At 44.5% G+C, this 26621-nt stretch overlaps 1 protein-coding gene and 1 long non-coding RNA gene across 9 annotated transcripts in view; one reads left to right on the plus strand and one right to left on the minus strand.

Moving 5' to 3' along the window:
• The window catches only part of HIPK2 (homeodomain interacting protein kinase 2), a 201255-nt gene that overhangs the window by 88864 nt on the left and 85770 nt on the right, over nt 1–26621 (minus strand). The gene's annotated exons all lie outside the window — the stretch shown is intronic.
• Nucleotides 3069–21346, plus strand: LOC120369838. Of its 2 annotated transcripts, XR_005583458.1 has the most exons (4): nt 3069–3217; nt 6179–6295; nt 12454–12560; nt 21107–21346. It is a non-coding gene; the product is annotated as an uncharacterized LOC120369838 (long non-coding RNA). The 2 variants fall into 2 exon arrangements; XR_005583457.1 differs by lacking the exon at nt 12454–12560.

Here is a 26621-nt window from a genome sequence, read left to right on the forward strand (position 1 = left end):
AGCCCTGGAGCAGAGGGAGGTGGTGAGGATTGAGCAAAAAGGAAAGGGATGGGGGAGAGCAGGAAGTAATGGGGGGAGGGATGGGAAAGGAGTGAATGGGGGGGCAGGGATGTGGGGGGAAAGGCAGAGCAGGGGGTCCAGCTTTCAAGAATTAGAAAGTTGGGAACCCTACAATAAAACACAAAAGCAAAGTGTCCCTGCTACTGCATTAGGTACTGCACACCTCCAGAGAGCTGGATTATAGGAGAGAATTCAAGCCCTTAGGAGAGAAGAAGCACCTTGCGTCACTCAGCAGTGACACTTCTAGAGGATTAAGCAGCAGGGTTGGCAAGACTTCAAAGGGGCACCACCTGTCAGATGGAAGGATGGTGGGGGATGTTACGCTGAGACTCAAGCACAGAAATGGAAGCAAATAAGGGTCCTTCAGGACAAAGCAGCCATGGAAAAATGAATATAAAGAACTTCTCTCTGTCCTCCTAGAGGACTGCTGGGCCGAATAGGTGACCTTGATGTGCTTCCTCCACCCATTGTGTTTGAAGCTTTATTCAAATAGATCTTTAAAAAAGGGTCCTGAGAAACAAGAGAACAACTGAAGTCCTTGCACAGCTGATGTTTTTATAAGGGGTCTGAACCAAAGGCTGCTCAATCAATGGAGCAACTGCCATTGACGTCAATGAGCTTTGGATCAGGCTTTTGGATGCACTGCTTTTCTGTGAATCACATACGGCACCATTATCTGAGAGGCTGTTTATTATTATTATTATTGCAGCCAGCTCTATAGGTCCATGTCTGTTCACTGGCAATGTCTTGTTTATCTGGGAAACATATGCCTACAGTCGTTTCTATGTGGCACTGTGGGGGTTACCCACCCTCACACATCCTCTTCTGACCCTCAAGCAGCTTTCTTAGCCATTTTGTTTTTAAGTGTCACCCCCTCTTTCCCCCCCCCCTCTTTCCCTTCTCTCTCTACTCCACCTGAGCCCTGCAAGATGCAAAGGGCTTCCACATAGAAAAGAAGAGCTGATTTCCAATGAAGAAGAATGAAAGAACTTTCCAAAAAACATGGAGGACGCCTAGTTCCCATAGCAGATCTGGCAAACCCAAAGTCTGGAAAAAAAAATCTTACATCCTTAGGAAAGCACCTAACTTTTCCATTAAGTGGAATTTTGACAAGGAGGAACTAGATAATACCAGATGGATTATTAATGGACTATGGAACCTTTCACCTTTAGATTGCCAGTTTAAATCCTACCCAGGTCTGTAGTACAGTACGTGAAAGTTGTTTCTCTCTAATGGCTGTTTGGTAACCTATGTGAAATACATTGATGGTTGCAATTCAGCCTCCAGGAGATAGGTGCATTACAGCAGCAAATACATTTGGTAGAAATCAGCACCATTTCTGACAGCCTTAGAGAGGTTAAAAACTGAATGGGTCAGGAGATTGATACACTCCAACTAGAGATGTGGTCTGTCCGGGTCATGAAAAATTGAAAAAGTACAAAGGAAACTTCACCCACATAAAGGGCAAAATTCTCTCATCAGAACCTCACAGTAATACCCATCTTCTGTACCCGGCTCTCCAGCATGTGCCAAACTGCTGTTGAGGTAAGCAGGAGATCCTACATCTAAGGAAAGCACAATCTTAGAATTGAGTACCACGGTGTACATCTCCTAAGATGGGTAGGGTCAGCGGCCTGTGATATATACCAGAGGTCAGACCAGATGCCTTGGTGGCCCTATCTGGCCTTAAACCCCAAAACTCACACAGGTGTCACAGAACTGAATCTGACCCAGTGAACACAGGGTCAAGCTGTCAAAGGCAAATATTTAAAGCCACACTATGCAATGAATAGAGAGACCAAGATCCAACTGGCATATGTTGCCACCCAAAAACTCTCTCCCTACTCCCCCACCTTCCCTTAGCCTTAGTTTCTAATTGGTATTCACCATTTTGGCTATTAATCACACAGGAAGGGTATTTTTACTAATACTAAAAAAAAACTCCAACGTCTTTGCTAGGCCTCACTCAGCACTCAGATGAAGGGCTGACAAAGGGATGCTCCTCTTATAGGAACATGTACATATACACCATACTCAGGGTGTGAATAGGGAGCATTTACTACGGGAACTCCTCTCCCCTTATTAACATATATTACATTCATCTCTTTGATTTCAAGGAATGGAGGGGAAATCACCATTTCTCTCATTCCCCCTGCATTTGAGTTTTGCATATATTGCCCGCAGACCCTAGAAGTACAGCATATAGGGTCAGGATGGTAGGGAACAGCATGGAAAAGCAAATGGAGATGGGACAATGCATATAGAGAAAAAAAAGTCTTTGTCAAACAGGTAAGAGGACAGAGGACGTTGGAGTATTTTCTTATCTCTTACCCACCTTTTCTCAGCTGGCTCCCTGTTTAGAAACAAGGCTTGCAAGAAACAATTCAGCAGCAGTTTTGAAAATCTTTTTGCCCCAACTTCCCATAACGAGACCATCACATCTGTTAGGGTTTTTTTTGTTTTCTTTAAAAATGATGGTTTTCCCATTCCCATGTTTTCTTTAAAAATTAATTTTCTCACTCTCTGTTATTGGGTCAACTCCTGACATTCTTCTTACTCAGGTCCAGTTCTCACTATGGCTGGTCGGAGCCATGACCTCAGAATTTGGCCCACTGTCTTTAGCTGCTCCAGTTACAATAGTACACTTAAAAAATTCCAAACTAACCAGGTTTGATGCTGAAAACGATGAGGACTTGGGGAAAAATTGGAATAAATAGGTATGGAAATTGAAGGTAAAACAGGCCATGGAAACAGCCTTATAGCCTCTGGGGTCAACCATGAAAAACTTTCTCTCTTGGGTTAACCATGTTGCATTAATGTTTGTTTCCCACACTCCCACCTCCCAGGAAATGAGCTAGTGAGTTAAGGGCCAAGTAGCCACAGAATGAAACTTAGGAGCAGAAGACACATACTCTCTTCCTCCTTCCCCATCCTTCAGATCCCCTGCTAACCACCCCCCAGTTCAAAGTCACTGGAGGCCTTGGTTCTTATCATGGAATGTTCTGCCAAATCAAATGTAAACAAATGACATGCACAGTTGACATGGCAACAAAGCAGCACTGCACGCAAGGGTGGCAGCCGCAGCAATCAATTCTCCTGAGCTCAGCACAAGTTTGCTCTAAAGGCCAGAGTAGCCAGGAAACAAAGAACATATAAGGTGAGACCGTTTCAACTGCAGCCTGGGGATAGGTATGGTTCAGTTAATTCACTGTCATTTGCTGAAGAACCAACTGGTCCCCCCCCCCAACAAGGTGGCTGCTGAGCCTTTTAATTTTTCTGGATAATTTTAGATGGCAGGAGAAGGGCTCCAATACAATAGCACCAATGCTCAGAAATGGAGACCAGACAGGATTATTAATTATTATTATATAATGCCTAGAAGCATGCCAGGCACTCCTGTCCCCAACGGTTCATGATCTGAGGCCCTGAGCCTTCAAACTGCAGTGTGCGGGCACATCCCTGAGCCTGTGTGCTTCCCCACTCATTCCAGTGGGGCTCCATGCGAGTGTAAGGGTCTGCCCACACAGAGCTGCTTGCAGGGCCAGAGCCACAGCCTACGCAGTAGGCGGCAGGGGAGGGTGATACACAGTAAAGAAGAGAATGTGGCTAGGAAGCACAAGGGAACGGCGATACAGTAATATGGTTACTCATTTTAGAATATCGGTGTAAGTCCTAACAGTGCACCAAAAAATATACCCCTAGGCATAAAGAAGAAAAGCAGGGATAGCCAATATATTTTGGTCCACCTTCAACTGTGATCATGTCACATCTAAGAGCTAAGCAGGGTCAGATATGGTTAATACTTATATCGAAGACAGTCATTAGGTTGTCAGCTCTTCAGGGCAGGGACTGTGTGCGCACAGTTTTATAGCGCCTTGCAAAATTGAGCTCATTTGGGCCTTGTAGTTTCAGACAGATACAGTATTCTTCATTTCCTGCCCTAAAATACCAGGGTAAATTACCATGTGCTGTTAAGCAGCTCCCATATTTGACCCCAGAGGTGGATGCATTTTAGTGTCAGGTGAAGGGATTCCTGTATAGACTGTGTGGTTTGTAAATCCTTTGGGATCTTTAGCATTGAAAAGTGCTAGGTAAACGCAAAATATTATATTTTCATTTCCCTGAGAGTCATGTCCAATCTCTGCGCTCCCTTCTGAAAGGAACCTGGCCAGGTATTTCTAGTCTACAAGGCAGAGTCCCTTTAAATGTCATCAATGCTAAGCTAAGCATCCAAGCAGCAAAAATAAGGAAGCTGGCTCTTAAATAATGAGTGCGAATGGCCCCCTCTGCTTACACTCCCGACCTAATTACTTACATGGTTAGCTCATCCCTATGTGCCTTTCAAATGTTTCCATCTAAAAATAAAAGATAACATCATCTGGAACTAACAGGTAGAATGTCCACATAGGCGGGGTTCCTTCACTAGGGCCCCATCCACTTGGTCTCAGTTTTAAGTGGGATGACATGATTTGAAAAAATAAATATCAGACTTGCAAAACAAATCATTTTTCTTTAAAATGAAGGAATCTGACGTTTGTGAATTTGGGGACTAACATCACTGACTACTGGGAGACATTTGCTTGGGCAAGTACTGTACAAACTATTCTCAGCCCTCACCCCAGCTCTGCCAATGGTCCCCAGTCCTAGCCACTTGTCACATCCCTTCTTACTCCAGGTCTGGGCCTCTATCCAGCACTGTCAATGCACCTCAGTTCTAACCTACAACAGTCTCTGCTGTGCCAACCCTGGATTTGCCTGATCAAAGTCTTGTCATTAGTTTAGTGAAGATCACACAGGAATAAACATTTAACCATGAAACTTGCCTTCATGTGTAAGGTTAAATAGGAGTTGAACAAAGGTCACCAGATTTGAAGGGCTAATGCACTAATTCACCGGTGCTAATGATTCCCCCAAGTCAGTGTATCTTATTGTTGGGGGTAGGGATAGGACAAGGGAAACCAGAGGGTGTGGGGGAAGTTGTAGGACCCTGCAGCTGCCCACAGCAATGCAAACGTGAACCTGCAGCTGTGTGTAGAGCAGCAGGTGCCTCGTTAGAAGCCTTCCCACCCTATTCCTGTGATGGTCCCTAGCACAGCCAGCCACAGGAGCAGTTCCCACATATGAAGCCACAAGCTCAGGCAGCAACTGGCTGCTCATGCTTCTACCCTCTGCTCCCACATCTCTGAGCTCAATCTAGCCCGCACCAAGTGGCATGTTGTCTTATGCTAAGTCAGGAAGCACAAACCGAGGCCCCCAATCCTGAAGGTGGGCAGACCTTTGCACCCAGGGACAAAGCCAACTGGGCTTCCTACAAGGGCGAGCTCATATGGATTCAGCTACAGGATCAGGACTCAAAGGTGCAAAAGGGGAAAAGTACAGAGAAAAGAGGAAAATGAGAAGGAATATACAGAGAGAACAGAGGCATAAAATGACAGGAGAGAAGCAAATCGACAGAAAATGATGCTGGCAAATAGGCCAGGGCCTGGACTAGGACAGAGGTTCTCAACCTTTTTCTTTCTGAGCCCCCCCCGCCAACATGCTATAAAAACTCCATGGCCCAACTGTGCCACAACAACTGTTTTTCTGCATATAAAAGCCAGGACCAACATTAGGCGGTAGCAAGCAGGGTAATTGTCTGGGGCCTTACACCACAGGGGACCTCACAAGGCGAAGTTGCTCAGGCTTCGGCCCCAGGTGATGGGGCTCGGGGCTCCAGACTGCAGTCCTGCATGGTGGGGCTTCGGCTTTCTACCCTGGGCCCTAGTGAGTCTAACGCTGATCATGCTTTAAGGACCCCCTGAAATCTGTTTGTGGCCCCTCAGGGGCCCCAGACCCCTGGTTGAGAACCACTGGACTAGGGTACATAGGATGGGTTTGTGTTCACTAACACCCACAAGGGGGAGCCCCACCAGGTTAAGGCTGGGAACCAGTGCCTCAAGTGGTAATTCTCTTATGAGTTTCTGGAATACGCTTTTCTCCTTTAGTTTGGCACCAAAATTTTGGCTATGATGACTATTCTGGCACAAACCACCTGCCTCAGAATTTATCACATGCTTTTATGCAAAGCTGTCAGAATCATTTATAGCTTCCTATCTAACAATATCTGCTTTTGCTTCAGTCATTAAGGAAACCCGAGGAAGCTGGAAAAGAGGCGATATGAAAAAGGGGCCTTTATATGGGAAAAACAGCCGTATTTGTTATCGAAGATCAGTAAACTCTACCCTGCCTTAAAAAGGTGAGAGGCCACTCTCTGCTGCTAGTGTGGCTAATATGATGGATTACAGTAATAGATTATTTTTCAAGATGCCATCTGGTTACTCTTCAAGCCAAAGAACAATGGATTCAATTTTCAGTTCCTCTTCTGAGCAATACTGGATTCCTGTCTGAGTGGGGGCAAATAGGTCATGGAACCCAGTATGGCCACATGCTGATGGCATACAATGGAGAAGTAATCGAAAAATAATCAGCAGCCTACTAGCTCAATGAAAAAGAAGTCAGTAAACAGTAAATGGATTGCTTTCTGGATGAGTGCTGTAAGATACTGTCTTTTTGAGATCTATCATTTATGATAGATTGTTTTTATGAACCAGTAAACAGTGATTTATAACATTAATAACCCTGAGCACTGCTAGGTAACTTCCCAAATCAGAAAGAATCTCTTCCATATTATATACATATAATGAGAGAGAAAGTGTGGGAGGTAAAATGAAGGATTGGTAGCTAGGATCTGACCCTACAAATGGAGGTGGGTGAAATTTTTCAATTGAAACTTTTGGGGGGGGGGGGGGGCAAAAAATGCAAAGTTGCGTGGACTGGAACATTTAGCAAACTCATGTCGATTTTGGTGAACTGTATCGATCAAACAAATAAATCAGCAATGAGCCATTTCAATTTTTTGGGCTAGATTCACATGGAGCCTTAAGCACCATTCACAAAACCAAGGGGGAGGGTGGTGCTGGTGTCACATCCCACCCCACTAATAGCCCTGTGGTTAGGACATACTGGGTTGTGGGAGGCCCAGGTTTGAATCCCTGTTCGAGAGCAAGGACTTGAGTTCAGGTCACTCCCCTCCTCAATAAGCACTCTAACCTCCGGGCTATAGGCTGTTCTGGGATGGGTTGCTCTCAGTCTCTTCTATTGAAACTGCTCCACTTAATTAAATATTAAGTGGAGCAGAAACTAAAACTCAGTTGCCCTCCCTCCCAGGTGCGTGCCCTAACACCTGGCTGAAGAGTCACTCACAAACACACACATTCTCTCTCGCACTGCCAATGGCCCACTATTGCAAGATCGGGACCCAGTCCAAAACAGCCTATTGCCTGGGGGTTAGGGTGCTTATCAAGGAGGGGGGAGACTTGGACTCAAGTCCTTGTTCCAGAGTAGGGCTCAAATATCCCAAGTAATGTCCTAACCAGTGGGCTACTGGGCATCTCCTCCTCCATTTGGTCAATCTGGTCCTTTATTTCCTTTTCTTTTTATTAAGACCCGAGGTCAGATTTTCCCTCCTTTCAACAACCCTGGAATCACGCTGACTGCTTGCCAAGACCAAATGCCAAGGCCGACGTGAACATTTTTTCCCCTCTACAGTATAGCTCTGGAACAGATTTAATGGCTCGGAGAAATCCACTACACCTACCCCAACCCCTCCCTAACAAGTTCTCATGAATTTCATAGCTCAAAAAAAAAAAAAATTAACTGCCAAACAGTCGTTTGTGACCCCCACTTCCCCTGGAAGCCCTGATTCAAAATACAGTTGTTAATGAAGACGTGCCTTTTCCTAATGAATTGCTTTCTAGAGGTAAAGAGGGCAAAGGGAGTAGGGGAGACTTAGGCACAGCTCACAAACTATTAACAATTACTCAATGAATCTGGACTCCAGGTCTGGGGAATACGAGCAATAAATTGCTGAGTGGCTTTCTTTAATCTAATTATTTCACTTGCAATTCAAATTATTTCCCAATTAAAAATGAGATAATACATTCTGAAATGTAAATCAGACTCCATTACCTTTTGTAATTGCAGTGCCGGCTTTATTCCCCTCTTTCCTCTAATGGATAAAAGTCAGCGGCAGATTTAAGTACATCCTTCCATAGTCCAATATATACTTGGATTATTTCATGCAGTATTCACTTCTTTCTCCATCCTCTCCTCACCTCCCTCAGCACCATGTGAAACAAGTTTGGTGTTCTCTGCTCAGTGAGCACCACAAAGCCCAGTGATAAAGGGTGATAAATTGCTCTCCTCTCTTTAAGAGCTCAAACCTAGCACCAAAGCAAAGCCTCCCTGTATTGCTGGCCATCACCAAATGTCAATGGTGGGCAAAAAGGTGATTTCCAAACCTTGCCCTAGAAATAGAGATCACTTTGTCTTCCTCATTCAGAATAGCTCCACTAAGCCTGATGATACTGACGCTGGGCTTACATTTCCCTTGCACTCAATGACAGTGTCGTATGGGAAGTTGGGGTTGAGCACTGAACGGCCTGTCCACTGAGAGGTAGAAGGCCATCCAGCTAATGAGGGAGCTATTGCAAACCAAGGCAGGGCACCTTCCAGGCTGACATCCTCCAAGCCAACTTGTAGTGCTGTCACAATCACTGAATCTTCTGCAAGCATCAGTATTACTCTTCTGCCTCACACCACCACCAAGACAGACCTGGCTCCCTCTCCTCCAAGCACAAAGATTGAAGCAGAGCTCAGCCTAATACTCTGACCTGTAAGCAGCTCTTGCCCAGGGTCTGGGGAGTTGCAGAACTCCCATAAAGCCTGCAAGAGGCCTGGTCTGAAGAGTTTCCCAAAGCAGCTGTGCCAACAAACCTGTTGGCGGTGTTTCCATGAGCTGTTCCATCCAGAAAGAGGTATTTCAGTTCAGACTCCCTGTATCCTCCTAATGACACACCAGGAGTCAATAAACGTGTTTAATTTTATCTCTGATATTTTAGCTGCCCAGCCCGGTACTCTGCTAATTTAAGCACAACTGAGGCTCATTACTCAATAGCTTCAGAGGGCTTTCTCTGTCTTCTCATCTCTGAATCTCAGAGAGGCAGGAGGCTTGAGAGTTTCAGGCCTTTCACTTCCACTGGAAAAAGCACGTAGGAAAGTTTAACCATTTGAGCGTCAGGCCTCCGTATGTTCCCACAGCCACTTGCATGTCAGGCCTCCAAGTCTTTTAAAGGTGGAGTCCATTATCTTCAGTACAGCAGAGGCATGGCATGCAGCATGTATCCACAGTGCCAAGTACAAATGTCCTTCCTCGGTGCTTCCAGGGCGTGGAGGGATGAAGAATTGCCATTGGTAGGCTACTTTAGAGTGAGAGACCCAGGGCTAAATAAGCACAGGGAAGCAAATACCCACATGCTACCAGTTATACCCGTGGTGAGAAGGGTTCTTACAGCTCTAGATCTTTGGGTTTCAACATTTTCCATACTCTAACAACATATTTTAACAGAGAAAAGTTTTGGGACCTCATACCATCTCACCATAAAGAAAAGGAAGGTGGCAGCAAAACCTCCAGACATGATCATGACTCCTCAGGGATCACCTCAGACTACCTAGCCTACTGCCAAAAGTCTCCAGGTGCCTGATCCTGCACTCCTAGCACCAGCAGAACTTCAGTTAACTCCAATTTGAGTTCTGCCTGTGTTAGGACTCCAGGATTGGGCTTCAAATCATGTCAAGTATAATATATATTAAAGACTAAAATGAAAGAACAGGCTATGAGAGACATATTCAGTGGGGCCAGTTTACTATGCCCTGCATCATCAATCGGTTTGTGTTGAAATCTCTCTCAAAGCACATGGATCACATAGGCCAGTCTGCGTTTCTCTCTCAGTTGATGTGGACATCTGGTCAGACAGTCGATGAACTAACTCAGTACTGAGAATTCCTCCTGACTGAATCAGGGATGTGAACTGAAAAGTCACAACGGTAAATAGTGTGGGACAAATTCTTCTGTCAGTTACACCATAACTCAGTTGACTACATTGGAGTGACTTCAAATTTGCAATGATGTAATTGAGAGCAGAAATGTCCCTACATCCATAAGTTCACTGGTTCAAATTCTGCACTGATTTATGCCTCACAAAATTCCATTGACTTCAGTGGGATTGCATGAACATAAATCAGTGCACAATTTTATCTGCTGTTGGGTACAAATCTACTGTGATTTAAACACCCCTCCTCACTCTTCATTGTCTGTAACACCCTCTCAAAATCCTGAAAATAAAATTTCTCTTCGTACCAGCTCAGCCCTTCTTCATTTGGCAAACATTAATTCCTCCCTCTTCTACTGAAGTTTGAAATTAACATGGCTTTTTCATTTCTTTCTTTAACAGCTCTGTGAAAACACTATTTATTATTTAACTGCCATCACACAGGAAACCAAGAGGATAAAACATGATTTTTGTTTAAGTCCTAAATGAAGAATTACATTTTTAAAAAACAAATCCTCTAAAGATGTAAAGGAGTGGATTTTTAAAAAAAACATTAATAGATATTTAGAATCCGAAGGATGTAAACTATCCAATAAGAGTTATAAGGTGACATGCGTTCTGGGTTTAAACCATCACCAGTACCCTTTTAAAAATGTATGTAGAGTTGTCTGAGAAGCTGTTTTAGAAAGCCTTAATAAGCCAGTAGATGGCTGCCAGATGTAATCATTTCATAGGGCAGGTAGAGAATAGATCCCAATTCCAGATCTCCTGTAACCACTAGAAAAACCTTCATACAAATTTGACTATTGATTAGTTTGATTATTATTTGATTATTGATTAGTTTGATATTTTCAACCTTACATTGAAGGTAACATTGATGTTACATCGTATTATGTGTTTCTCCTCTCAGTTTTAAACAATGTATTGCCTGACACCGGCCAGGTTGGCGAAGAAATAAAGCTGGACTTTGTCAAAATCCTTCCTTTTAGATGGGCTCGCTGACTATCGGCGCTCCTCCATCTCTGCCCCTCTCAGTGGTTATTGACAAGTTCTGGATTTTCTGGCTTTGATCTCTTACACATTCTTTCCCTATAAAAATGTTTCTAACAAAACAACAAAGCATGTAGTGGCCTTTTGTTGGACTTCCTTTCTATCCTCCTTGTTTTCAAATCTAATGGCCATATATTCCCTTCCTTCCTGATCCTCACCTCCTTTTTGCATTGACCCTTGGCCACTTTGCCAGTAACGCCTCCATGACTATTACATTCTCCCTTTGTTTCTTCATTGGTTTACTTCCTGGAAAGTTTGTTCCTAACCTTAAGAGGCCAGAAAGTGCTGCCTGGATCTGCGCATGGAGAGGACCATCCATGTGCAGATTTCCCTGCTTCTGAGGGGGAAGTTCTAAGGGCTAAAGCCACATCCATGGCATCCCTCATGGAGACCTCTCTATACCACGCAGTGCCGGTGCTGAGGAAAGAGGTAGAGACTGGGTTAGCCTGGGGAGGAGGGGGTCGGCCTGTGGAAATCAGGCCCCCCAAAAAGATAAAACAGCCCAGGCTTTCCATACAGCCCCACCAGGAAGAGTAGGAGCCAGCATGGCTGGGGAAGGCCATGGGGCACAGCTCCAGTGGAGCTGCACTTAGAGTTGCCAGGTGTCCAGTTTTCTACCAGAATGCCCAGTCAAAAAGGGACCCTGGCGGCTCTGGCCAGCACCCCTGACCAGGTCATTAAAAGTCTGGTTTGCGGTGCAGCGGAGCTAAAACAGGCTCCCTCCCTGCCATGGCTCCCAAAGGCAGCAGCATGTCTCCCCTCCAGCTCCTACGTGTATGGGCAGCCAAGAGACTCTGCACACTGTCCCTGCTACAAGTGCTGGCTCTGCAGCTCCCATTGGCCAGGAACTGCAACCAGGCTTGAAATTAGACGAAGGTTTCTAACCATCAGAGGAGTGGTTTCAAGGATCACTGGACCAGAGAAACAGGGGAAGGGAAGGACCTCCATGACTTTAAAGATAAATTGGATAAGTTTATGGAGGATGGAATGATGAGAGGATGAGATAAGATCAATATAACAATAAACAACCAACACACTGTAAATTAGTACAGGGGTAATTGTTAGGGTATTGCTTTTTTTGTTCCAGAGTCTCTGGCTGTTGTCTTGCCCACATTGGCGGGCTTCTCATGTTCGCCATATTTGGGGTCGGGGGATTTTTTTCTCTCAGTCTCCACAGTGGCCTGGCCTGTTTTTTTTTTTTTTCTCGCAGGGGGGGGGGGGGGGGGGGCTTGTTGGTGGATATTATCTACTTTGAGTCTTTAAATCATGATTTGGAGCATTCAACAGAGTCAGGGGAGAGAATTAGTTCAGGAGTGGGTGGATCGGCTTATGTGGCCTGCATCTTGCAGGAGGTCAGACTAGATTATCATAATGGTCCCTTCTGATCTTGAATTCTATGATTCTATAATGGGAGCTGTGGGGCCGGCACCTGTGGACGGGGCAGCGTACAGAGCCGTTCATCCATGCCTCTACATAGGAGCTGGAGGGGGAACATGCCGCTGCTTCCGGGAGCTCCTTGAGGTAAGCGCTGTCTGGAACCTGCACCCCTGACCCCCTCCCATGCCCCAACCCCTTGCCCCAGCTCTGATCCCCCTCCCGCCCTCCAAACCCCTTGATCTCAGCCCGGAGCCCCCTCCTGCACCCCAAACCCCTCAACCCCAGCCCCACTCCAGAGTCTGCACCCTCAGCCAGAGCCCTCACCTCCTGCCCCAGCCCAGAGCCCCTCCCATATTCCAAACCCCTCAGCTCCACTCCAGCCCGGATCCCCCTCCCACACCCCAAATCCCTCAGCCCCACCCCAGAGCCCGCACCCCAGCCAGAGCCCTCACCACCTCCCGCACCCCAACCCCTCTGAGCCAGCCCAGGGAAAATGAGCAAGTGAGTGCAGGTGGGGAGACCAAGCAACAAAGGGAGCGGGAGATGGAGTGAGGCCTCGGAAAAGGGGCAAGAGGCGGGGCAAGAGTGTTCGGTTTTGTGTGAGTGGAAAGTTGGCAACCCTAGCTGCACTGGCAGGGAGTTAGACCCTGCCAGAGCACAGTGCAGAGGCACTGGGACTTCAGAGTATAACTCTGGTCTCCTGTAGATACTTGAGATTCCCAGGTTTGGCGTGGGTTCCCTGGGCTTCTTCATGGGGGACAAACACTGCCCTACCTTCCTATCACATACAAGGCAATAATGCATGAAGGGGATCTCCATGAGGGGATTGCTTTGTGAACAGAAACATATCCATGTGCTTTTTTAGATAACTGCAAAGGAGCTCCAATCTGGAAGCCCCTTTCTATATTAATAATAATGTGTGTGTGTGGGGGGGTGGTCAACACAACCTGATCCTATCTGGGAACTGGAGGACCAAAAACTCTATGAGTTAGACCTCTTTGCACTTACACCAGTATAAATCAGGACCAACTCCCTGGAAGTCAATGGAGCTGCACTGGTTTAACTGAGGGGAGAATCAGGTCTGAGTTTAACAACGTCAGCCAGCCTCCCAGATATTTCCTCCCCCAGAATCCCCTCCCATAGGTTTTGCCATGGGACAGGATGATCTGAGCTGGTATCTTATATTAGGCCATCCATTTCCCCAATTCCTCACTGACTTGGTTTGTTTTTTAAAAATGTGGCTGGTTTACAAGGTTGCATTGTACTTTATCCATGGTATGTTGTACGTCCACATCCCTAAGCAAGGAGGCACTTAATAAATTACATTGTTAATAGAGAAAGGTCCAAACCAAAACCCTGGACTAGGCTGGCCCTAGCTAACAAACTTTGCAGGGGTTCCCTGATCCACATTTGGACTTTGCAAATGGCTTTTATCCTTATAATGGGCTGAGGGAAACCACTGGATCACAACACCTAAAGACTGCAGGGGGATAAAATGTAGATCTATGTTTTGAGGCTTGACTGGATTATTTTTATATTATGGTATTGATTAATCCTTTCTTCCCATGGTGTCCTACATCTGAGAGACTTTCTGTAGGGAAAGTTAGAAAGTAGAAGGGAAAGCCAAAGCTCTCTCTTCTCAAATCAATCAAGACTGGGGGAGGGGGAGGGAATGCCAGTCTTTTCCACTCAGAACAGTGAACTAGAATGGCAGAATCACAATAAGTAATCAGGCTTTGTGAGGAGGATGAGGGCAAAGACAATCTGGGGACAAGTCACCTGGCTAGGCATATCCTCTTCCAATATTGCAAAACCCTAACTATTCAATAACCATTAGTCAAGCCCCCAAAACTCCTGACATCTGAAAAATCATTATACATTTGGGGTCTTAATTGATCATCTGTTTTTTTAGCCCTTGGAAGTCATGTTTTCAAGTTTTTCTCCATAATCACAGGGCTAGAAATGTATTTTTTCTGTTTAAAAAGTGGAATATGAGATTCCTCCATAATCCCAGGACTCCAGGAGCTGAGACTTTAAGGAAAAAAATCCCACTAAATATGAGATTCATGATAAAAAAAATCACAAGAACTGGCAACACTGTATCTGACTTCAGTGAGTGGGGTCCTGGTTTCCTGGATGGGTAACTTGTATTCTCACCCATCCTTCAGCAGCCTCAGTGTTTGACAGCAATGCTATGGCGGCTGCACATTTCTGTCCTGATCCCTAGCGAGAATCTTATGCCTCCAGCTGGGAGGACAATAGTGCAAATCTAATTTTGGTCACATGACCACTTGTTAAACCAATTTAATTGGTTTGAAAAATAATCCAAGGGGTTAATAAATAGAATATATAATGGGATCTTGGTATGACATTTATCTTCATAGCCACGAGTGAGTTATCCTGTCTCTCCTCTAGAATGAAGATAAATGTCAGAAGAGATCAGCCATCATGTATTATACATATACAATACATAATTTTTTCTCCTGCTGTTTTGAAGAGCTGAAACTGCTTTAGATGACAGGCATGAAATATTTAGAGTGTTCAGAATTTGTTGGAATAGAATGTTCTGAATCCTACTCAACTTTTAATAATTTGGAAGTTGTGATGTCACCATTAGAACAACAACAGGGAGGTTTCTTTGCCAAGAAAAAACAGCTGAGGAAAACAGCACCATTGTCACTGCACCTATAGGTATTGTTTACTAGGAAATCAGTTATAATTGCTATATAGCTTTGCCATATTTGTGCATTGTGCCATTGGTTCTAAAAATAATTTTAGAACAATTTTCTGAATTCAGTGAAATTTAACCAAGCACTCTCAGTGTAAGAGTATTAACATGACATTTAACTTGCAATAATTATCAGGAAGTGCAAAATACACAGAAATTCTGTTTTAGAGTAGAGACACAAACTACATATCTATTGTTTATTAGGTCATGGTGATTTTGCTTTCAGTTATATTTTATAGAACTTCATGGACACCGGCCTCAGAAATTCAAATATAATATACCATACAGCATGTTGTATTTGTGTATGTACAGCATCTATAGCTATATAAATGCCCACTGCACACATTTTAGCGCACTCCTGTTAAGGGAAACAAAGGCTTCTTTTTTTCCCCATTCTCAGTCAGGCACAGATATGTCCATCTATTCAGAGGAATTATTACACTAAAAATGAAGCAAGCGATAATGTCTTGGAATTCCAATAGCTTTTGCTCAACTACCTATGCAGCAGCACTCTGGAATCCAAACCCATATAGACTTTCAAGTGCATCACTTCTAGGGTGACCAGACAGCAAGGGTGAAAAATTGGGACGGGGGTGGGAGGTAATAGGAGCCTATATAAGAAAAAGACCCCAAAATCGGGACTGTCCCTATAAAATCTGGACATCTGGTCACTCTAATCACTTCTAAAGAGACACCTTCAGCACAGGAGCTTCGGCCATTCCCAGCTGTGGCAGCCCAGAGAAGTCCATATATCCCCTTGCTTTTGCTCATAGTGACCTGGCAGCTCTGTGTTTCCCCACCGTAGGGCCTCCCAATGCATGGATCATTTCACTCCTATGCCCCCCTCCCTTTTCTCTGAAGGATTGCTTCTGCTTGAGTGGATGTTGAAAGGCTCGGTTTCCTGGAAAGCATCAGATTCTTGCTTAACGTAGGAATTCTTGTTAAGGAAGCCCAGTTCATGCAGGCCCTTCCTTCTTCCCTTCCGATCCGACCTCCACCCCAGTTTAGGAAATTCATCTTCCTGGAAGTCATGGCTGAACCCAAGCCTGGGAATAGTTTGTGATAGTTTTTTCAATTGTGTGCAAACCTTTTACCTCCTGAATCATCCTAATCAAAGCCTGCACAAAGTATAAAATGTTAGGGGGGTTTTATGTGTATGAAAGGACTGTGTCACGTAATGCACGCACACATAATTTGCACATGTATCTTCACATGAGTGCGCGTCTGTTTGCCTAGCATGTGAGTTTGTAAGTAAGATCCTACTGCAAAATACTCTAATGATTCTTTAGCTCTCTCTCCTCCTCGTTTTTTCTACCCCTCCCCCTTGGCATTCACTTAGGTGCTGTCACACCAAGTTTGTTTCATTTTGTGAGCATTGGCTTTCAGAAGCCACTTGGTGGAAGTTATTAGGGTTGCTTTGGCATGGGGGAAAATCTCATTAACATCAGCAAAAGGAAGAAGAGTTCAGAAAAGCTCCCAGCTAATTTGCTTTCTTTCAATTTTCTTGCAAATGTAATAAGCAAGCATTGCTGCACTCTGGATAACTGAGTCTTTATCAGTGTGGCAGGGTCTTTGCTCTGCATCTGCTATTTCCCAAGCTTTTAACCCTTTGATGGACTACATGGTCCCACAACAAATGGATTTTAGTCATTTTCAGTAATTACTCTGCATGGTGGAAAACCCCTACTTAATCTGTTTGGGTTTTGTTTGGTTGGTTTTGCAGTCATCATGGTGATACTGATTTCCCACATCCTTTGCTTGGTATGAATTCTGTTTCTCTTACTGTAAACCTGGTTCCCAGTCTGTTTCTATAATGCTGCAATCCAGTTTTTGCTGAAAAAAGGACAGTGTTGCATATCCTGAGACAACTAAGTGGCTGATTTTTAAATCTCCTTATTTTTCCCTTTTTCCTTCACTGTTTTGGAAAGCTGAAAAGTGATCCGATTGTATCCCAAGCTTCACCCTTACGTCTATTTCATTAATAAATGGGGAGGGGAGTGAAGGAGCTGACTTTGGTAATAGGATATGGAATCAGAACTGGTTGAATTCTCTCTCTTTTTTTAAAAACAAAAAGCTTTTTTCCCCCTCAAAAATGGGATTTCATCATTTTTGATAAAATATTTGTTTTCATTGAAAACCCCGAAACCAGAAAATGTCAATTTTTCAACAACTTTTCAGTTTTCATTTTTTCCATGAAAATCTAAAAATTAACAAAAATGATTGTAAAAAAATGGGAGGGGGAGGGGAAATTTTGGGAAAAGTCATTTCCCAACTAGCTCTAAATGGAATCTTTGACCTCTAGGTCACTAATCTGCATCTAACAAAGGTCAGTAAGGCCCCAAAACATCTGATGTCTGTTTCTGTATTGCCAGCTTTCCTGATTTTATCAAGTGTTTCTTAAAACCTCAGCTCCTGGAGTCATGTGATTTTCAAAAATGTAGTGCTTATGTAAAGCTAGCTTCTAGACTTTGTGGCTATGACAACGATCTTGAAAACATGAACCTTAAAGGCTGAGAAAACAGAAGGCAAATACAAAGGACCCATTGTTTATTATTTTTAAACTCTTGTAATTTTGACTTGTGATTTTTTTTTTAAAACACACAATACTACTATTTAGAGAGCTGGAGGTTTTTCATTCTTGCTCCTGTTGAACACCTCACAAGCCAGCATTCACAATAGACCAGCTTGTTGACAGCCTGTGCACAGAGACCTAATATCACAGCAGCATGGAAACTTTTCTGCCCTCATCCTTAAAGGAGGTCTCCCCAGGAAATGACTGATCCATCTTAGGAACTTATTAAAGCAGTCTGAGGGAAGCCTACACTGCGCCTGTCTATTATGTACCTGTTCTTTGCAGCACATAAGTCTCCAAGGCTGTCGCTCTGGCACATTTCAAACAGCACTAAATTGAGTAAAAACTGCATTGCACATGAAAATTAAGTGGTTATTAAAACTGCTGTTAGGTGAGCCCTTAACTGGACACATTTGTACTAAAAACAGCTTCTTACATGTGAATTGTAAATAGCAGAAAAACCCACGGTGCCAACATCAGAAAGCAATTTATAAGTAAATTATTTGTGTGTGGTGTGGAGGGGAAGAATGAAGACACATTGTTCAGTCCCTACTGAAATGCACTTGATTACATGGGCTTTTTGAATGGACCGAACGAAAAAAAATATTTATACTATTTTAAACTGTCAGCATGTAGAAGAATTTTGCCTACACAGTATCATTTATAGGTACTGTACATGCAACAGAGTAAACTCACAGTAGTGTGTTTGTCTATACATTTGACACTGTTAGATTCTGCTAAACACCATTTTGGGCACAACAATCACCATCACCCAATACGAAAAAAACAGCTAAAAGATCTCTACTCAAACTTTAACAGTCAATACATAAATTCACCTTGGGGGCAGAGACCAGGCAAGGAAAATTTCAGTCAAATGCATGAAATTTTTTAAAAGTTGTGCACAAGTGAAAACAGAGGATTATAATGGAAGCAGTTCTGCAGCCTTAACTACCACTAGCAACACTTAGGTCTTCCTAGTCAAAACATTTTACAAATATGAACTAACTACTCCTCATTATGCCCCTGTGAAACAGGTACATATTATGACCCAGTCTTTGGAGCTTTGCCCAATTACAGTAGCTGAGAGCAGGGCTCAAAATTCCTATTTTACTGACAAGGCAGAGAGATTAAGGCCCACATTTTGAAAGTGGCCTCTAATTTTGGGCGTCTCGGTCATTGGATGCCCATTTTAGGGCCTTATTTTCAGAGGGGCCAAGGATCCACGGGGCCATCTGAAGTCAGTGGCAGATGTGGGTGCTAGCATCTCTGAAAATCAGAACCTGGGTGTCTAAAGTTGGACACTGAAAATGAAAATTAGAAGACATTTTTGAAAATTGGCACTAAGTCACTTGACCAACACCAGAGGACGTCACTGTCAGGATTGGGAGTACAACTCAAGAGTTCCTGGTTATCCGTCCCGTTCTAAGACTGCTAGAATACATCCCTCTCTTTCCATCTGTCTGTAATTCATTCTGGGGGCCAAATATACTGACATACTAACTTTATCGTGCAATTGAAAGGTAGAACACCACAAAGCAGAAGTACATCACTTTCTGAAACATATTGTTGTACAAAAGCCATCATTTCATGACATTCCTGCTCCTCAAGGCAGGCTTGTTGTCTGCAGGTTAGCAGGAAAGTTGAGAACTTCCCCCGTTCCACAGTCAGAGATGACTGTTCTCATTCAGAATGTTGATTTCATGTCCTTCCCACAATCATATGATTAAAACCAGCAGTGGCACATGTGTTTGTGTAAGGTGACTGAATGGCCAAGTAGATTGGACAGAGCTGAACAAAATAATTTTGTCCAAAACTGTTCTCAGAGGAAAATGCAGATTTGGCAGCATAGAAACATTTTGCAAATTCTTGATCGTTTTGCCTAATTGTTTACATTGGGGAGGGGGAGAAACATAACAAAATCCTTAACATTTTGTTTGATATTTTAAATGAAATGTTTCTTTTTGTTTTGAAATTTTCTTTGGTTTTAATTTTAAAACATTAAACAATTATTTAAAATGCTGGAAAGTTAAACAAAGTATTTAGTTTGATCCCAAATTAGTTTGTTTTTTCAATTAACTTTAAAAAAAATTCAGTGATTTTTAGGTCCACAGTTTTTAAATTGCCACTGGACTGAAAAAATAATCAGTTCTTTGCACAGCTCTAGCTATGGAGTCTTTCATATGGAAAGAATGTCACTGGTTTGAATATGATCGACAGGTAGTGACTGAAAGTGGTTGTAAACTGAGGGTTGTTTGATGGCCTGAGACGGACGTCTCAGTTTAGCTCTTAGTGGACAGGCCAAGGACAGAATGGAATGAATGCTGAACGTCCTTTGCAGCATTAGAGTTGGCCCCCCAGAACAGGTGAGGGCATGTTGGCAGTGCAGCAGGGAAAGCGTGCACTGCATGTGGTGGACCTGCTTCGAGAATAAATAGAGGAGACCAGTCTCTAGTGCCGTCAGGCCAGCACCAGCATTCACTTAATTAAATGACTATCTTGATGTCTCGAAGAAAAGATGCTGAAAGAGTCAATTCCTCCCACTCCATTCAATAAAATTCTGTTCTCCCCAGAGCTATAGATTAGTGCTGAAACACTCAACAAGGTGGTTTTTTCCCCCCATGCCACAGAATAATTCCTGCAGTATAATTTCCCATGATGGTTCTGCAGTAGTAAGTTCACTCCCGCACAAAAGAAACACAGGCAGATAAGTTCACAGCTCACTTGTTTGCATACAAACACTCAGCTTTCTCAGAGTAGGAATCCTTTTACCAGCTGTTGTGCCTATATCTGATACCTATTTCTATGTCTTTTAAGGGGCCCACAATGAGAATGGGGTAAGGTGGGGCAAACACTATTATTTCAGAGTTATACAAAGCCAGAGGATGGTTCAGATCCCAATTTATTTGAATCCCCAAAGTTCAGGGTGGCAGGATAAATGGCTCTGGGTTTAGCCCATTTATAGGCCCAAAGTTCAACCAGTTAAAAAATATTTATATCCAGATGAAGAATGCTTCCTGAACCTTAAATTTAAAAGCAGCAAGATGCTCTCTAGTTTGTCACTACATGTAAAAATAAAAAGCAATCATTTTGGTTTGACTTTCCCCACACTCCTGTGTGAAAGCAACCCCTGCTGGCTCTGGACTATTCACAGCTCTGTGCACATGCCAGATAACACCATTGATTTTCTTGTGCAGACACAGAGAATCCAATTTTAAAAAGCGACATTGGCTTCTGCAATATTTGCTAAGTAGATAGAAAAACACTAAGGTCACTAAGGAAAGTAATGTCATTTTCAAGCTACTAAGAGCCCGTTACAAAGGACGGAAAGCTAAAAAAATTCACTATAAAAATGTAGCTGTTTGACTTTAAATTACTGGTTTTATTTTCCAGATCCAAACAGTAACTCAATGACGGGGGAGTGCTCCAGCATTTAGACAAGAGATGCGGAACGGAAGGCATTCAAGAGCATTTAATTAAGATTAGTTGCATTTGAAGCATGTACACATGCAGGCAGGCAGAGACAGACCCCAACACAGGCAAAGAGAGAATCATTCTGAGTATTTGCAAAGACCCTGTCTGCTTTTCAGCTCTTAGTTTTAGCAAATTAAACAAACTGAGCCATTGCACAGATCGCTGAGGTCTTTTCTTCTGCATCTGTAGACGCAGCTGCACTGCAAAGAAAAATTATTCTTCTCTAATGGCTGCATTAGACAACAATTGCTTTTGGACAACAATTCAGAGTTTTTTCTTTCAGGCAGTACCATTTGATCTTTTGGTTTATGTTATGTTAGTTGTTTTATATACACACAAAATCTTCATATACTGGCTAACAATTCATGGGGACATTTTTAATTAAAGCAACATTTTACCATGGACCCTGGCAGATTAGGTATACAAGATACACACATAACATTTGATACAGCAGTTACTGCATCTCAGTTGAATACGATGGTCAGATTGTGAACTTGTACATGCACTGCAGAGCAATCACTCTTACAAGTCGTCTCACTGAATTCTATGGGACTATTTAGGTATGAACAGCTCACCAATGTGAGTAAGGATTTTATAATCAGGTTCCAACACAGTATTTCAGATACTTATTGTGGCTGAACAACTACATTAGAGGTTTTCCCTGCCCCCCAGATTCTGTCAAATATTCCCTGATCCCTAATGAATGTCTTTATCACTGTTGTTGTTTATGAAGCGCCATTGGCCTGCAGGATAAACAAGTTATTTACAGGGTAAGCGCCTAATCCTGCTCCCACCAAAACTAACGGTAAAACTCCCGCTGACTTCACTGACAGCAGGATCAGACCCAGTGTCGTCACCTTTCCAGCAATCATTGTGCCACCATTATTCCCAATGTATCTAGTTGTCCCTTGTAAAGCCACAGCAACCCCTGCCCTGGCCTTTCCACTCCAACGTGGTTCTTCTCCCATGTCCTGCTGTCTGTGCAGTCCTCCGTTAAGGCAATCTAGCTGCTGACGTCTCTGCTGCCCTGCAGGTCAGCCAACAGAAGCTATGGCTCACCTGGGAGGAACGTACACACACCATAGACACATGCACATGCTTTCCTTGTTGGTAATAAGGGCTTTTAGCCATTACAAAGCAGCAAGAGATATAACCCCAGCCCAGCCATACCCATAGGCGGCAGGTTTGTATAATTTTTGGTGGGGCCCAAAATGGTGGTGCCCCCCCCGCTCCCGCCCTGTAAGCTGATATAAAATGAAGCTACAATGCGTCAGTGCCACAAGATTACAAGGGTCAATTAAAAGTGGAAAGTCAGAAGCAGCACTTGCCTACTTCAATATACATTTTACCATCACTGTATAAAAATGGTTCCCAATTGTCGATGCAATCTGATTAATGTAAGAGCACATTACAATTAAATATTTCAATTCTCAGTCATTTTAAGACTTTGCCACACACTAGTTTGTCTGTACACCAGTTTCAGACAATCCTTTATAGCAATTTTACTCCAGGTCCTATGTGAAACCAATCACTTCCTCCTCTCACCCACATCGTTTTGTTTTAAGCTGTAATCAAAAGTGGCTTCATTTCTTTAAAAGTCACAAAGCAGCAGCCACTAGTCTGCAGGTCTTAGGGATATTGTCCTGGTCAACTCAGTCAAAATTAATTACAACCTAGATGGGATTATGGTGAGGGGGCACAGCACGGCCCCCTCCACTCCCCTCCCCGTCCTGAGGTGCTACAGCACCAGCAGCTTGCACTGCTGTTATGCTGTAGCCCTTAGGTGGCAGCAGCAGCAGCAAGGGAGAGAGACGCGCGCTGCGCGTTCTTTATGTTCAGGCAGGGAAGCTCCGGGCAGGGCCAGCTCTAGGTTTTTTGCTGTCCCAAGCAAAAAAAAAATTTGGCTGCCCCCCTTCCCAGCCCTGGGCTCCCCCTGTACCCTCCTGCTGCCCCAGTCCTAGGCTCTCCGCCCACCCACCCACACCCCCTGCCACCCCAGCGCTGGGCTTCCCCCTTTCCTCCCCACCAGTGCCCTCCCTCCACCCTGCTGCTGCCCCAGCCCTGGGGTGGGGGTCCTGGGAGGCAGTTGGGGCAGGGGTCTGGGGAGGCAGGGGTCTGCGGGCAGCGCAGAGCCCTCTGACTCCTGGCCGCAGCTGGGATTTAAAAGGCTCTGGGCTCCCCCCGGCTGCTGGCAGCCCAGAGCCCTCTGATTCCCAGCCGCAGCTGAGATTTAAAGGGCTCTGGGCTCCCCGCCGCAGCGGGCAGCGCAGAGCCCTCTGACTCCCGGCCGCAGCTGGGATTTAAAAAGGCTCTGACTCCCCTGTGCTCCAAGCAGGGGAGAAACCTAGTTCCAAATATTGGTGGAGCAGAGCCCCTGAGTGTGAATATTCCTGGGGCTTTAGCCCCATGAGCCCATATAAGTTGGCGCCCATGGCCATACCATCACAAAAAGTTTGTCTGCTGTTGGGAGAAGAGCCAGAACAACAAGTATAATGACCCTGTATGTCCTGCACAGGCTTAAATCCATATAAATCAATAGGATAATAAAACACATATTACTCTCAAAGTGATGAAGGAATGCATGACAGATCCATTCGCAGGGACACACGACACCTGCCTGGATCTGAAAGGGGAGTAGGGGAAATGAAATAGAAGTGGGCATCCAGGAAAGTCACCTGGGAATGACAAATGGCCCCACAGGCAAGACGACCCAAGCCAGCCACCCCTCAGTGCTACTCAGCCCCTGCCAGCCATTTATTTTGATCAGCCTGAGTGAGGCAAACAGAGAAAATCAGATGGTGTTTCTGCAGTAAAATAAGCAGCTCCCTCTTCAGTCTCCCCCTCCCATCCAACTGCCAGACTGTCGTCCTTCACAGAATTAAGGATTACAATTATTCTCAGTGTTTAGGGTCCTTACACAATTTAAAATACCCACTTCTATGTCAGTGATCCATTTCTGGGAATGCTAGTTTCAGTAGCCCCAGGCTAATGTAAAAGCTGTAGATGTGTCTACATGCTAGAGCTCCAGGGTTGTTAAATAGCACACCCCTTAAACTGGATGTGACCCTCTCCAGAAACCCGTATAAAAGACAACCCCATAAACCTGGGCTGTGAATACTGCATTCCTGGTAGGCGTATCAGCAGCCCCGCAGCAACCCCGGGCATGCCATTCTATAGCTTCCCTCTGCTCTCTATCACTTCCCCACTGTACTGCTGCTGCTTCTCTCTCAAACTTCTGTTTTGGTTTAAGGGAAAAATCTGCCCTTCGGAGCCTGACCAACATGTCAGACCTCCCAGAAAACAGTTTCTCTATGAAAATCATGTTGAAAAACAGGAACATGTCCAAAATGCAATTTATAGCTGGGACCAGCTTTGCATGGCTTCTGTCCGCTGAACCAGGGCAAAGCTCACTGTCAGGTCCCTTGTCAGAGGGGCTTCCATGCACTAGGCAGGTTCTAGTCTCCGCTGCAGTACATGCAGGATGTGTGCGCAGCAGACAGGAAGACTGTGCACTGTCTGGGCACCAGCTGGCAAGAACAACATAATAAATACGATTTTATTTAAGATAATACCCAGCTACATGTACGCAGATATGCACATCCAGTATACGTACGTACAGTGAACACATTTCAGATGTATTACCAGGATTCCTCATTTTGGCACCTATCCAACATAGCACTTAAGCACATACTTTAATATTAATTCACAGCTCTTGAAGGCAAAGGGGTTACTCGCATGCTTAAAGTTAAGCACATGTGTAAATGCTGCACTGGATCGGGGCCTTTAAAGGCCTTGTAAGATTGCAGGAACCAGGAATGCTTTAAAACCAGAATTACTTTTTAAGCGTACCCATTGTGTATTTATATGAATATAAATATATACATCAAAATAAGTGAAAGATTTTTATTACTTTGCAGAAAAATGCACACGGCTATTTTATGGCTTTTCTAGTATCAATACTGCGTCTCCTCACTTCCAACACCACAGATCAGACTCGAAGGATTACTGATTATGCCAGTCAAAAAAGCTGTGTTTTCTTTTGGGTTTTGGTTTTTTTGTTTTTAGACTCTCAAGAACAGCCCTTATAATTTTGCCAAGGGCCAAAAACATGGCTACAAACCTTTTTCTAAATGATACAGCAAACCTAATTTGGTGCTAGTCCATATATATCAGTGGTTTTCAAACTGTTTTTCTGGCGACGCAGCTGAAGAAAATTGTTGATGCCCGCAACTCAGCGGAGCTGGGGATGAGGGGTTTGGGGTGTGGGAGGGGCTCAGGGCTGGGGCAGAGGGTTGGGGTGCGGATGTGAGGGCTCTGGGGTGGGGCCGGGAATGAGGGGTTCAGAGCCGTAGCAGGGGGATGGGGTGCGGGAGGAGTCAGGGCTCTAGGCTGGGGGTGCAGGGTTGGGGTGCAGGCTTACCTCCGGCGGGTCCCATCAGCAGTGCGGTGACTGATGTCCCACCTGTCCTGGCACCGCGGATCGTGCTGTCCCCCGGAAGCGGCCAGCAGCAGGTCTGGCTCCTAGGCAGAGGCACACAAGCAGCTCCATGCGGCTCTCACCCACACGCACTGCTCCCCCAGCTCCCATTGCCCAGGAACCGGCCAATGGGAGTGCGGAGCTGGTGCTCAGGGCCGGGGCAGTGTGTGGAGACCTTTAGGCCCCCCCACACCTAGGAGCCGGACCTGCTGCTGGCTGCTTCCGGGGCACAGCGCGGTGTCATGGAACAGGTAGGGACTAGCCTGCCTTAACCAGGCAGCACCACCGACGGGACTTTTAACAGCCCGGTCAGCAGTGCTGACCAGAACGGCCGCAACCCAGTCCCTTCCATTCCATCCCACAGTTTGAAAACCACTGATATACATTATGTCCCTTTGTGGCCATAACAAAACTGAGAACAAGAGTTAAACAAAGGGGGGGGGGGGACAGGGAAGGAAGATTCCTGTAACTACAGCATAATTGTTTGCTGAAAATGACATCAGCACTAATAACATTATGTCTCCTGAATGCAGTTTTATTATCTTTCAGCCCAGATAACAGTGCCTTTCTTTGTCTTCCTTCATTATATTATGCATGGGGCCAGCTTCTGACCTCATTTACAGAGGAGTAAATTGGGAGTAACTCTACTGACTTCAGTGAGATTCTCCAGAGGCATATCAGTGTAACTGAGATTACTGTCTGACCCATGTTCCTGCATCTGCGCAGAAAAGATAGGGTATCAAATGAGTCTCCAGGAGACCTTTATAAAACTGCTATATGGCCAGATTCTGCGTTTGTTTGTACCCAGGCAATCCCATGAATCTGGTCCACTGATGTACAATACTAACAACAACTGCTATATTTTGGCAACTTGGGGGACTATATCTCATGGGTAATATTTTTATTTTTAATAGAGGAGTTCGCCCCCCAGCCTCTTGCCTGCTGAAATCAACTTGT

Source organism: Mauremys reevesii, linkage group 1 (assembly GCF_016161935.1).
Source record: "Mauremys reevesii isolate NIE-2019 linkage group 1, ASM1616193v1, whole genome shotgun sequence".
NCBI lineage: Eukaryota > Metazoa > Chordata > Testudines > Geoemydidae > Mauremys > Mauremys reevesii.